Below are 13633 nucleotides of genomic sequence, written 5' to 3' on the forward strand. Positions count from 1 at the left end.
TTATAGCAGCTCCAATCTTTCAAGCACACACCTGGGTTTCAATGAGCAGCAAGGTTCTGTGACTCAACTGTGGGTAGGGCAGCAAAGACAGCACCACCTTTCCCACAGGATGTGACAATCATTGAGTGACCCCTGGCACAACCCTCCAGCACTCACTAAAGCCCTGAGCTGGGGCCGCTTACCTTTCTCCTCTTGTTGCTTTGCTTATTCCTGTATCACATACCACTTCTACCTTGGCTGGCTGGCTGGCTATTGCTCTGCTTCTTTCCTCTTCCTCAGTGACTCTCCACCTCCACATTCCCCCTCCTAACACGCCACTGAGTATAGCAGCTGAGAGTGAGTGACATTAAACATGGTGGATGGTGCTTCATGCTGAGAGGAGGGGCCAGACCCAGTTCTGCACCCTGTCTCATTACTTACTAGTAGGGAAATGAGACCATGAAGCCCTAACCCTCTGATCCTGCTAGCACAAACCTCACTAATTGTCACAGAAATGCTCTCCATTGAGGATTAACACGACTCCATTATATTCACCACTGAGACAAATCTTTGTGGTAAATGAAATACCCTGGTTTCAGCTCCCTTTTAAACAGCAATTTTGCTGCTCTGTAAATAGTTTCCAGCACTCGGCTTTTTGAGAGTCCAGGAGATGTCCCTGACCTTTTGCAGGAAGCCTTTGTGATTGCACTAGCAAACCTACTTTCAAGCCTTTATTAGGCATTTTTCCATTGTTTTGCATTCGAGGAACTAGAGATGGAAAAGACCCCTCACATCACTGACTCTCTTCTTTCACAGGTGCAGAACACAACCCACCAGGATAAGAGTTTAAGTGGAAAGTTGTTTGATATAATATGGTAAATTGAAGTTCACAGCTGGTTCTCAAAAAGAGTCAAGTGGTCACTTAGTGAAAAATTATGTGTCAAAATTTGTTCTTTGATGTATAGGGCCCTCACTTTAGTATCTGAATACATGAGCCCCAATTCTGTGTTTTCCCAAACCTGAACAGGGTGGATGTGGTGGGGGGTAATTTAAGATCCTTTGTATTCCCTGTTTTGAGGGGCCTGACCAGCTGCTGAGAACTTGCAGCAAATGGCTTGGGGGCTGCTCTAACTTACACTCTGCTTCACCATGGATGATAGATAGAGAATAGCTGTAGCCTAATAGGCAATGCCCCAAGATCCTTCCTACAGCAGGTGTTTGGAGTAGGGATGGCATAGAACTACTCTGGCAGTTTTCTGAAGGCAGGGGAGTTCTTTTCTGCAGGGGATATTCCGCAGACTCAGATTCCACTTCTTACTGGCTACTACTCGAGCAGTGTAAATGGACTGCAATGCAACAGAGAATTGGCCCTGTTATCTTCTTAACTCTGTCATTACATGTAGGCCTGGAAAATTAGGTGCTAAAGAGACATGGCTAGTTAGAGTTAAAGCAAGAGATGATGATTTAACCCTTCCCTCTTGCCCCTGAAATTAGCAAACATCAATAATGACTCTTAGCTCACTTGACAAAAGAACTTGCAAGTTCTCCATGACATCTTAGCAGCCACAGAGTATATTCCTCTTCTGGGGGAATCAGTAATCTAAACATGCCCATCCTAGTTACAGCAACATTTCAGAATACAGGGAGCCTCTGAACCATATCCAGGACCATCCAATTATCTCTTATTGGAGCCTGTGCTGTGCTTTCCCTTTAAATGCTTGTCTCTTGGTTTGAATATGTTCAATGTTGCAGCTTCTGTTGCTGCCTCTGATTGTCTGCACATTAATTATCCTCTGCCTTTGATTATATTGTGCCTTCAAAGTGTAAAGAACTGCTGTGGTGAGCTGATGGTTCAATGTTTCTACTTTCTTCTAATAATGACTGTGTATGCTTTATCTGAGAATCTCAAAGCTCATTACCTATATTATTTAATTAATGCCTTTTTATTGCTCATTTTATTCAGTGTGGATTTTGCCGTTCACTCCAACAGGAAGACTTTGGGGCCCTTATATTTAGCATCACCCTGCTGAGGGAGATAAACTTATAAAGTTTGTGGATGTTATCAAGCTGGGAGTTGTTGTGAGAACCTTGGAGCATGGGATTAAAATTCAAAATGGTCTGGAAAAACTAGAGAAATGGTCTGAAGTGAATAGGATGAAATTCAATAAGGACAAGTGCAAAGTACTCCACTAAGGAAGGAACAATCAGTTGCACATATACAAAATGGGAAATGACTGCCTAGGAAGGAGTGCTGCAGAAAGGGATCTGGGGGTCATAGTGGATCACAAGCTGAATATGAATCACCAATGTAACACTGTTGCAAAAAAAGCAAACATCCTTCTGGGATGCATTAGTAGGAGTGTTGTAAACAAGACATGAGAAGTTATTCTTCTGCTCTACTCCATGCTGATTAGGCCTCAACTGGAGTATTGTGTCCAGTTACAGGCACCACATTTCAATTAAGATGTAGACAAATTAGAGAAAGTCCAGAGAAGACTAACAAAAATGATTAAAGGTCTAGAAAACATGATGTATGGGGGAAGATTGAAAAAAAAATTGGTTTGCTTAACCTGGAGAAGAGAAGTGTGAGATGGGATGTGACAACAGTTTTCAAGTACATTTGTTGTTACAAAGAGGAGTGAGAAAAATTTTTCTTGTTAACCTCTGAGGATAAAACAAAAAGCAATGGGCTTAAATTATAGCAAGGGAGGTTTAGGTTGGATAATAGGAAAAACTTCCTAATTGTCAGGATAGTTAAACACTGGAATAAATTGCATAGGGAGGTTGTGGAATCTCCACCATTGGTGATTTTTAGGAGTAGTTTAGACAAGCACCTGTCAGGGATAGTCTAGCTAATACTTAGTCCTGCCATGAGTACAGAGGACTGGACTAGGTGACCTCTCAAGGTCCCTTCCAGTCCTATGATTCTTCTGCCTGTTCCACATAAAAGCAAAGTGGGGCCTGGGTAGGTTAAATTACTTGACCCAGGTCACACAGTGCATCAGTGGCAGAGTTGGGAGCAGAACTTAGGAGTCCAGACCTCCAGTCCCCTGCTCTAATGATTGGATATACTGTGTCACTTTGTCTTTTGTGAAGGAATCGACTTATTCAGTGGCTTTTCCATAAGTTCTTCCAGTGCCCTGTGAATTCTTGTCCTCAGAAAATTTTGCAGCTCTGTAAGTGCATGAAATGAACCCAGTCTTTCCTGAATATAAAGGAAAATTGCTCAGTTACACCTCTAGCAGCTCAACCTCAATAGAAGGATTATTCTGTCTGTGGTAGGTCACCAGTTTCCATTCTCTCCTACATCCGCACAAAAACAAAGCCCCACATTTTAGGATTTTAGCACCTCTGACATTCCTGCCTCAGGCTTCTAAAGCTAGGCACTAGAATTGGTTACAATTTTTTTACTAATTTTTTTTTCTGTTGAAAAACACCATTTTGTCAATCAAAATGTTTCATGAAAACATTTCAATGAAAAGTTGAAATTTTCCATGTAAAACATTGAACAAATGTAGTTTGTCAAATACTTTCAGTGGAAATAAAATTGGATATTTTTGACCAACTCTATTAGGCATCTAAAAACAGAAGCATCCAAATGTAGAGGCTGCTATGAAAACATTGGCCTGGTATGATCATTCTACCAGCGCTTCATGTCTGATCATTCTTAAAAATAACCTCATCTGCTCTTTTAAAAAAGGTATTGTAGATTTAATGGGATTTTCAAAAACCTCTTACTGGGTTAGGAGCACAAATCAATTTCTAACTCATTTAGGCACTTTTGAAAATGCCACCATTAACACGGCCAACAAATGCAGTGTTCGTACTATATAGCTGGTTTTGCTGTGTGTGTGTGTGTGGTTATTGTAGTTTCCAGTGCATCTACGTTTCGAGAAAACTGTTTGTTTATGAGCACAGCAGTATAATATATATAATTATTTATTGATTTATCTTGGATGATTAATGGCTCCACTTTAACAGGCCTGTTTTATTGCCATGCATAAACAATATTAAGGTAATTAACATGATTCGATTTCTTCGTGAATAAGGCGAAACTTGAAACATCCATGCATGCTGTAATATCGTCCCACGGATGGCATGCAAGAAAAATGTCACTCATTACATACTAGTTACCTGAGAAACAGCACACCTATTGCAATTTTATGAGTTGGTTTTAAAAGAGACAGATGCACATGCCTTTTATAGGGGAGTTTTCTCAGCCAGTTTCATAATAAAATAAACTACTGTAGTTTGCTGACGGAAAGAATGTCTTTGGCTCTGTTATTGCTAGCACTGTTGCTCATGTTTGAATTTCAGCAAGTGAGTCATCCCATCAGCTTGAGCATGACCAGTCATATGTTTAAAGTTAAGTAAGTATGCAAATGCTTGCAGGATCAAGGCCTTAGTAATCAAAGCATCTTGCCTGACATATCTAGACTGAAAGGAGTCAGTTCCATGTGCCATCCCAGTCACTTCAATGGGAGTACACCCATTTTTAAGGCAGGACAGAATTTTGGATTGCAGGTTCAAATCCTGGCCAGGCTGATTCGCCCAGATCCTCAGTGGTACTTAGGTGCCTTACACCCACTGAAATCAAAGTTAGTTAAAATCAATGGACGTTAAGTACTTAAATATCTTTGAGGATCTGGGTCACTGAGCCCCTCCTCCTTCTAATATGGCTAAATTGAGCAGTGTGGCTATTTAGGGCCAGATTGTAACTGGCCCTTGAATGTTTGTGAAAAGGAAGAGAGGGTATGAGAAGTTAGGTACAGTTGCAACCCTTGCACTACCTCAAGTGAAGGAACAGAGTCCTCCTACTACCCACTGGGGCAAGATTCACTTCAGTGCTCCTCTCTGCCACACACTGACTAGCTGCTGAGAGGGAATTTATGCCCAGATTTTCAGAGGTGCATGAATAGCATCATAAAGCCCTGATGGGTAATAGGCTTTTATGTGCTAAAAGAAACCTTTCGAGGAGGCTTTCATTAACTAACAATATCATTCTGTGCAACATGGTATTCGAGACCGAGGCAGAGAAGATCTTCATTGGATACTATATTTGGGTAACTGAAAAACGGAACATTTACTATAACAGGCGCTCAGCAAAGTTCTGCAAACTAAGAATCAGCCACAGGGATGCCACTTATAATCATTCAGGGACTTATAATTCAACCGTTGAAATTTGCTCCAAGAAAAACTTCATAAACAAGTTCTCAAGCTTGCAAACATTCCCTTTCTTTTCACCGAGTTTTCAAACATTGGCCCAAGCAAGTCCTCTGACTCAGCAGAAATAGATCCTAGGTCATCTCACTCTCTAGCCAGTGCCCAATCCACTGGCCCAGACTGCCTTTTTAGAGTACATCAGCTAGGAATAACATTTATCCTAAATAGTAATAACTGCAGAGTGTAACTGCTTCAAATGTGTAAAATACATCCCTTGCCCCCAGATAGCTAAGGGACAGATCCTGCCACTAGAATTGCATGTGCACAGGGGTCCATCTGCATGGAGTTCCTTGTAGGATTAAGGCCTCAGGGCTTGTCTACACATGAAGCGATTCCTGAATAACCTGAAGAAGAGCTCTGTGTAGCTCGAAAGCTTGTCTCTCTCAGCAACTGAAGTTGGTCCAATAAAAGATATTATCTCACCCACCTTGTCTCTCTCATATCCAGGGAACGACCTGGCTACAACAACACTGCATACCACTGGGGAAGGTATTCTGGTCTTTCACAAGAAGCAGAGAATCCTACACATTCAGAGAGAGAGAGAGAGAGTATGTGTGTGTGTGAAAAACACGCATGATGTACTGGGTGACGCAGGGAAGTACTAAGGGCTACAGACCATTTCCTTTCTAAATTATGAGCTCAATCCCAGCCCAGGTGACACACAATGGAAAGGCATCCTATCTGATAGCCTGTCTGAAATGAGTTAGAGGTCTCAGTCCAGTTCCCAATGGACAGCTGTCCTTATCACAGAAATCCAAAATCGTAAATATCACCCTTGCTAGAAATCTCAATAGCACAGCTAGAGATTAAATGGGTGTGGTGGACACAGTACGAGTGCCAAGAAGTGCTGCCTCCACATCAGGCTGTCGATTATCACTGGGCAGTCTGAGGGCTGCTCTAACAGTCTGGTGGCTAAATAGAGAACCTTGGAGCTGATTTCTGTGTAAATGTGGGTAGGTCTGTTGACTTCAACAAAGCGATGCCAATTTACACCAGCTCGAAAGCTGTCAGTCCCAGCTATTTCACAAAGCAATGACATTGTTGAAAAACATAAAACAGTGAGTGGCAAACTTAACTTAGATAGCCTGTGACTTATTTCCTATGGGACAGATGGATTTAATTTGTACTGTATCCTCCTTTTGTGGAGAGTGACATTTTGACACAAAACACTAGGTTATCTCTAAACACAGATGTAAAAAAGAAAAATTAAAATCCCATAACAGCACATTGTTTTTTCACAAGGGTGAACATTTAAATTCTTCCCATAACCAGAGTTGACATGATTTGAGCAGCGTCGTTTATTCACCATTCATTGCAGTTTAGTTTGACTACCGAGAGGTGCTATTTGGAAAATACCAGGGTGTAATTATAAAGCTTTATGGCTTCATCGTGCTTTGTAAAGACAGACTTGGGAATCAATCAGCACAGCGGGGATGCGGCATATAGAACACTCGAGGTATCATTCCAGCTTAGGGTCGCAACGGGAAAGCAGCCTATTAGACCAGCAGGGAAGCAATACTTGACAAATAAGCATCTCTAGAGCATCTTCCAGATGTGAACATCTTCAAGCCCAGAACTCTATTGCCATAGTGTTCCAGAGAGACAGCCTTTTCTGCCCTGAAGGAGAATAGTGTCATAGGGAGGCAGCCTATTATCCCAGCAGGAAGCAATAAAGGGTTTGAAGGAGCTTTCAGGATGCAGCAGCCTGTTGGCCCAGTGGGGACACAGTGTTTACCAGATAGCAGCCTATTAGCCTGGCATGAGAATAGGGTTTTAAAAGAGGAACAGCGTTTCAGGGAGGTAACCTGACCTGTCAGTCTGACCGGGAACAAGCTCCTTCACAATGCAAAAAGGTGCTTGCTGTAACAAGGGCCTGAGATGCAAGTGTGCAGGGGAGAGACAGATTTTTGGCTAGCTGTTTGCATAGTCCTTTTCATGCTCCTCCTGGAATGTACGGTTGATCTCTGATGACTCTGGGCTAGCCTCATGGAGGATTTCACCCTCTCCTGTTCCTCTGCAGTGCTGCTTGCTTCTTTGAAAATCTGAACATACAGCACCCTATTGAGGGACTCAGTGAGTTCTGTGTCATGCTGGTATTTCAGCCACAGACAAATGGGCTATCCCTGGCCCAGTGGCTTTTACTTTGCACCTTACTGAAGAAGAGGGGCATATAATAGTCTATATATAAAACCACCCCAGAAAATAGATGTCACACAGTCAGAACCACTAGGCTATGGCTGAGATTTTCCCATTAAAATGTGTGGGGGACATTTGGCTAGATCTTCTAGTTGGCTTTGAGATTCTCTGTATATGACAATGTTGTGTGTAATTGCACGATTTATTCCAGCTATTAGACTGATGCACAGGGAATGCTTTACTGTCCTAGGGTTTGTCTACACTTAAAATGCTGCAGCAGCAGCAGAATTCTTCTGTCAACCTAGCACTGTCTGCACTGAGGCATAGATTGGCTTAACTAAGGGGTGTGATTTTTTTTCCACACCCATGAATGGTATAGTTAGGTCAATTTATGTTTTAGGATTAGCCCGGGCCTTATAAATAGTGAGTTTGTCATTGGCGTTGTGGATTCTGTGACTTCCAACTTTTTTTTGTTTAGGAAATTCATGAGCTCATGATGTCAAGGGCCTACCCTATGATGAGACATGTGTATGTGAGAGAGAGAGAGAGAGAAGAGGAACTGTCACTCTGGCCAATCCCTGCTGGAAGAAGAGAAGCTGCAGAAGCTGCATGTGAGATGTTGGATGAAGCTGTGTGCCAAAAAACACCCAAAACCCAATGGTGAGTCATACACAGTGATTCAAATCTCAGAATTGATCAGATATTTGCCCGTATTTCAGCTGTGACGTTATGCACATTTTTCTGCGACAAACTCTGCCCTGACTACAACCGTCCCTTATAGTGAAGCTGAAGGGTGCAAAACCTCTTGTGCTCTATGACTGTCTTTTTGTTCTATGCTTGTGCTAGGCGCTGTCCAATAGGGTCCCGGTCCATGTCTGGGGCTGTTAGATGCTTCGATAATACAAATACTCAATAATAGTGATTCTCCCAGACTCTGTTGTAAATGATGTTTGATTGCAGCACACCATGATGTGTACGTGCAGGCTATCTAACGCTCCCCATACTCCACCAGATTAATTAATGCAGTAAATGGGTGAGATTTGAGGTATTGGTTTTGTAAAAGTGCCTTTAAGATGTGGGTATTTCAGAGACAGCCTCTCTGAGATCAGATGAAACATGTATCCTCACAGTCACGAGTTCTGTTTGTCTGGGGATATTTCTAAGTGGGCTTTGGAACTTCTTTCACATCCTTTCACAGAGCCCGAGTTTCTTGACTTTCAAGACATGCGGCACAGTGTGTGTTCCTTCAGATTTTTTCTTATGCCTTGGGCTGAGTTGTAGACATCAGTCTTATTCTCTTTTCAGTGGGAATGGTGGGTCAGTTATTTTTATTATATAGGGGGAGGAATTTATGTGCCAGTTATTAATGCCCTTGTGGCCTGATTCTGTTTCCATTAAAGTGAATTGCAAAACTCCCATCGAGTGCATTAATTCAGGATCGGGTCCTTAAAAGACTGGATAGACAAAATAAAGGAATATGAGCTTCTCCCCCAAGTGTTATAAGGGAGACACCAAAGTGTTAATTCATTATTTATGGGTATCCGAAGGGACTTTGCTTACAGCTGCTTACCATTCCAACCATTTGCAAGAGGCAGGCTTGCTGTGCAGAAGGGACATGGGCCTGGAAGAGGCTAACCTCATTAATATTTGGTGACTGTACATCAGGACAGCATCTCCAACACCAAAGCACGTCGTGAATTTGAAACTGATAGCTGTGGGCATGCACGGAGCCTTGTCTGTATTAATAACTACATAATGCACCATAACAGATTGGCATTAATAAGTGCAGATCAAGGATATATCTTGGGAGATAGTCTGTTATGCTATTAGATGCCAATAATAAAATGTTGTGCTCCCTCATTGCACTATGTAAATGTATTCTGCTCCTGACAATTAAATAGCATCTTTCCCTTCTAAAACTGCCTTTTACACATGCCAGTAAACGTTATTTATCATTACACTGAAAATATGCTCTGTGAAGAGACTTCCGTGTTTCAGATAAGCAATTATTTCAAGAAAACTGGCTGCAACAGTGGTAGTCATCATTGCAAAAAGAAAGCTGTTTGGGGACTGGATAGCTCAGAGGACTGAAAAAAGACAGCTGGGCAAGACAGTGTGGTCTCATGGATCAGCCTCTGGATTGTGAGTTGATAGTTCTGAGTTCTAGTCCTTACACTGCCACTCCTGCTGTATGATGGGGTGCAAGTCTTTGGGCTTCTGTTTCCTCTCCTCTCCTTTGTCTAGGCTGTAAATAGTTTGGAGGCAGGGACTGTGTCCTACGATATGTATTGTGCAGTGCACAGCAGGGACTTGGTATGGATGGGGGTTTACAGGTGAGACTGTAATACAATCACTCCCCTCTAGTTTACCAGTTTGAATCCAGCTAGGGTTAAGAGTGATTCAGAGGGGTGACACCTCGCAATTGTTTGATGGCCTAATTTTGATAGCTCTCAGTACACCTCACAGTGAGCCACTGTCCATCTCACAAAATTGGCACTACAGCCAATGCCCATTCTGGCACTGTCAACAGAGAAGCCACGGCATGAAAGGACACAGAATAAACTCCCTTCTTATCTTCAGAGATGGTCCCTCCATTGAAGCATAGTGGCAGGATGTTTTGGGGAAACTTGCACTCTAGATCCCTGTGCAGAATTTCTTTGTGGATACACACACAACTTCAGTCACTAGGGCAGTTAGCATGGTACCTTTCAGATCATTAAGGACCTGGTACAGCTCCCACAAAAGACAATGGGAAGACTCCCACTGACTTCAGTGGAGCTGGGCCAGTGCTCTTAAGATAAAATAAATCATAAGAAGAAGAAATAGACTTGTGTATAAATATATTTAACATTTATCAGAGCCTTGGCGTGAATTACCCTGTAAGATTACTTCGGAGTGAATTACCACGGACCATTTTTTTGTTCTCGGGGAACAAAAAATAGCCAATAAGTGTTTCTTTATTAGTATATTTTCTGAATTCTTTTCTCAAATAGTACAGACAGGTACAACAGCTTGAATGATGAATGTGAAACCATTGCGACACTTGCCAGCACATAACTTCAGAATGAAGGCTACGATAATAGTGATAAAAATTCCCTCTTCTTATTGAGCTACCAACCAAAAATGCTGTCAGAGAAAGGCAAACTATTGTCCCAGCAGGGTTTACTTGTGATTGAATAAAGTGTCTCTGAGGCAGATCCCCAGATCCAGCCAAGCTATTGTAGTGATCCATGTACACGTGTGTAAGGGCAGACTGACACATAAATGTAGGCTATTTAAAATGTGTGCGCACACGCAATACTCTTTTAGACAAGTTTGAGTTCAGAATTCCCTATGGCTTTACAATGGGATTTTCAAAAGGAACCTAAAGGAAGTCAGCACCCAACTCTCATTGAAATTCAGTGGTAAGCACCCACTGAAAATCCCATCCTCAGTATATAGTAGTAACAGGGCTGCTTCATAATACTGACAATATGGGGGAGATTTTCAAAGGCACAAAGGTGCCTAACTCCCATTGACGTGCCATCGGAGTTGGGCACCTCATTGGCATGTGTCCGTTTGCGAATCTCCCTCCCTAATTTCTTTGCCTTTCAAAGCTTGTTAATTCTAGAAGTCAAGTGTTTTCATTGGACTGAGTATAAAGAAAAACAAAGGATAAAAGAAAACCTGTAAATATCCTGTTGCAAAGAGACTTTCTTTTGGATCTCACAATAAAATGAAATAATCGTTTTCAAGCAAATCAAATGTTGTCAGAATTTCACTGAAATAGAATTCTGCTCAAGAGAGTAATACGGCAAAAGTTATTTGTGCTAATGGAATACCCTGAGCTAGATTTACAGTAAGACAACATATTCTCTTAAATGTAGTTTAGCTGACTTTGATAAATTTGGTCACTTGCATTATCAATTTAGATAAGACAGCAGCCATTTGTTTATGAAAATTATCATTCATAAACAATGAAAAAAGATTTATAGATTTATGGCTTAATGTTGTAATTGGGTTTTCACTAAAGGAAAACAAAAATCTTTTGAGAGTCAGCTTATAATTGCTTTTGTACAGAAATAATATGTAGTGTGTCTGCAAAATGCTATCTCTGTCTGTCTCCAAACACACTTATTTATGGGTTTATGAAATGCAGCCAATGCCAACCTGTCTGGAGATAGGAACCATTTCTAAAATCATAGTCAAATCATGTACAAGCAAAATAAAAAAAGACGCTCCTGTATAACCAAATAAATGTCAGTTGAATCAAGATTTTTTTTTAAATGGCTAGTAATTTTGGGTGCTTCAGTTTTTGATGCCCAATGTGAGATACCTTGAAGGGTCCTGATTTCAGAAAGTGCTGAGCATTAAACCCCTGAAAAAAATCAGACCACGCTAAGGTATCATAAGTGGGCATCCAAAAACTGAGGTATCCAAAATCGTTAGTCACATATGAAAATCTCGGCTCAAACCTCTGTCCTTCTGCTCACAGCCAAAGAAGAGAATCTATCTTTTCTCTCGTTTCACATTCATCACCATAACAAAAATAGTCTTGCTCACCCCAAGATCTAAAGCTTGATAGATATGGGGACAGATTCTGATCTCAGTTACACCAGCATAATTCTACAAGAATTCCACTGTATGTGACCATCAGGTTCTGTTGGACCACAGGGAGAAGCAAATTCCTGAACCTCTGAGGGCCTTTCACTGACAACACAACAAGAGACATTTATATTCAACAACAACAAGTGACAACGCCACACACACAGAAAGGGACGCCCACTCAGCTTGAGTTCCAGTTTTGTTGCCCTTGTTTGCCAAGACCTCACCATGCCTGGAACTCTATAAAGCAGAGACATCTAGTGGCTGAATGCAGGTGAACATATTATTTATTCCCTGTCTTGAGACTTTCAAATCTAAGTGGCATCACAAATTCTACAGCTGATGTGAACTGCCATGCTGGCTTAGACAAGAAGAAGCAGTCTCTCAGATAGTCAAGACCCAAACCATGTAGACCTTTATAAATCAATGATAATGAATTAAGCATGTGCAGTTGTTGTTGAACTGGTGTGATATGTCCATGGCTAACGCTGTCAAGCAAGAGGACAGATCATTCTGTGCCACCTGAAACTTCTGCGTTGAGTGCATTGTAGCGATGCGGCCCTACCATCAGCCAGTGTAAGCCATTGAAATCAGTGGAACTATGCTGAGGATCTGGCCCAATGAACATAGAAGGCACAAAGGCCTAGGTAACTTTGTGGCAGTCTGAAACCTACAGAAATGGTTGCAATGATCTTGTCAGATATAGTTTAAATAAACATGGTGCTATGGTTATTGAAATTAGCTGGGAATGCAGAAGAAAAATACAACTTTGACAGACAGAGAGATATTTAATTAAATGTTTTAATTATTACATATATATTTGCTAATTAAAACATTTTCTCAAACTGTCTGTGAGAATCTAATGTTTCCATTAACCTCCGATGAATTTTTTTTTTCATTTAAGCAAAACAAAAATTATTTGGGCCATTAATATCTAGGCTGCTTCTAATCCTCTATCAGAGAAGAAAACTAAAATTCCCAAACAAATATTAATATTTACTTTTAAGGCTATTCATCAATGTTTAATAACCTTGTGAACTCATTACATCTATTATTTTACTGCAGTACAAATGGAAAAAAAGCTGAGTTAGATAAACAGATGTTATTGTTTACCTAAATGAAGACAAAAAATGGAAACTGTTTTTAAAAAGCCCATTTTCCTTCTTCAAAAACTGATTCAGCACAGGGTTCCCTTTCTGCCAGGGGCGGCTCTAGGCATTTTGTCACCCCAAGCATGGCAGGCAGGCTGCTTCGGCGGCATGCATGTGGAGGGTCTGCTGGTCCTGTGGCTTCGGAGGTCCGCCGAAGCCGCGGGACCAGCGGACCCTCCGCAGGCAAGCCGCCAAAGGCAGCCTGCCTGCCGCCCTCGCGGCGACCGGCAGAGCACCCCCAGTGGCTTGCCGCCCCAAGCACGCGCTTGGCGTGCTGGTGCCTGGAGCTGCCCCTGCTTTCTGCTCACCAGCAAAAATCTTCTGCAGATCCAAATGTAGTGGAAGATGATCACATACCCAGTGGCCCATAGTGTCCTCTAGTGGACAGATAACAGAAAGTAGGGTAGAGAGACACTTGGAGACAAAGTTCTCTGAGTTAGACACTGAATCCAGTTTCATTCATTATTTAGAGCCCTTGGCGGATACAAAATTTGTATCCACATCTGATCCACAAACATGGTCTGTGGATATCCGCAGATTTCCAGGGTTCTAGCCATTAT

General features: G+C 41.7%; 1 protein-coding gene and 1 long non-coding RNA gene across 3 annotated transcripts in view; one reads left to right on the forward strand and one right to left on the reverse strand.

Annotated features, from left to right (window-relative positions):
- The window catches only part of PIMREG (PICALM interacting mitotic regulator), a 76598-nt gene extending 76368 nt beyond the window's left edge, over window positions 1-230 (reverse strand). Inside the window, exon 1 of the mRNA XM_039507597.1 lies at window positions 183-230. The gene's annotated coding sequence lies outside the window, so the exon portion shown is untranslated. The remainder of the gene's footprint in view (window positions 1-182) is intronic.
- On the forward strand, window positions 219-12704 carry LOC120387218. 2 transcript variants are annotated; one of them, XR_005590064.1, is made up of 3 exons: window positions 219-554; window positions 7817-7998; window positions 11992-12704. It is a non-coding gene; the product is annotated as an uncharacterized LOC120387218 (long non-coding RNA). The 2 variants fall into 2 exon arrangements; XR_005590065.1 differs by lacking the exon at window positions 219-554 and adding an exon at window positions 1718-1818.
- Window positions 12705-13633: the final 929 nt, after the last annotated feature.

The sequence above is a fragment of the Mauremys reevesii genome, linkage group 20 (genome assembly GCF_016161935.1).
Source record: "Mauremys reevesii isolate NIE-2019 linkage group 20, ASM1616193v1, whole genome shotgun sequence".
In the NCBI taxonomy this organism is placed as follows: domain Eukaryota; kingdom Metazoa; phylum Chordata; order Testudines; family Geoemydidae; genus Mauremys; species Mauremys reevesii.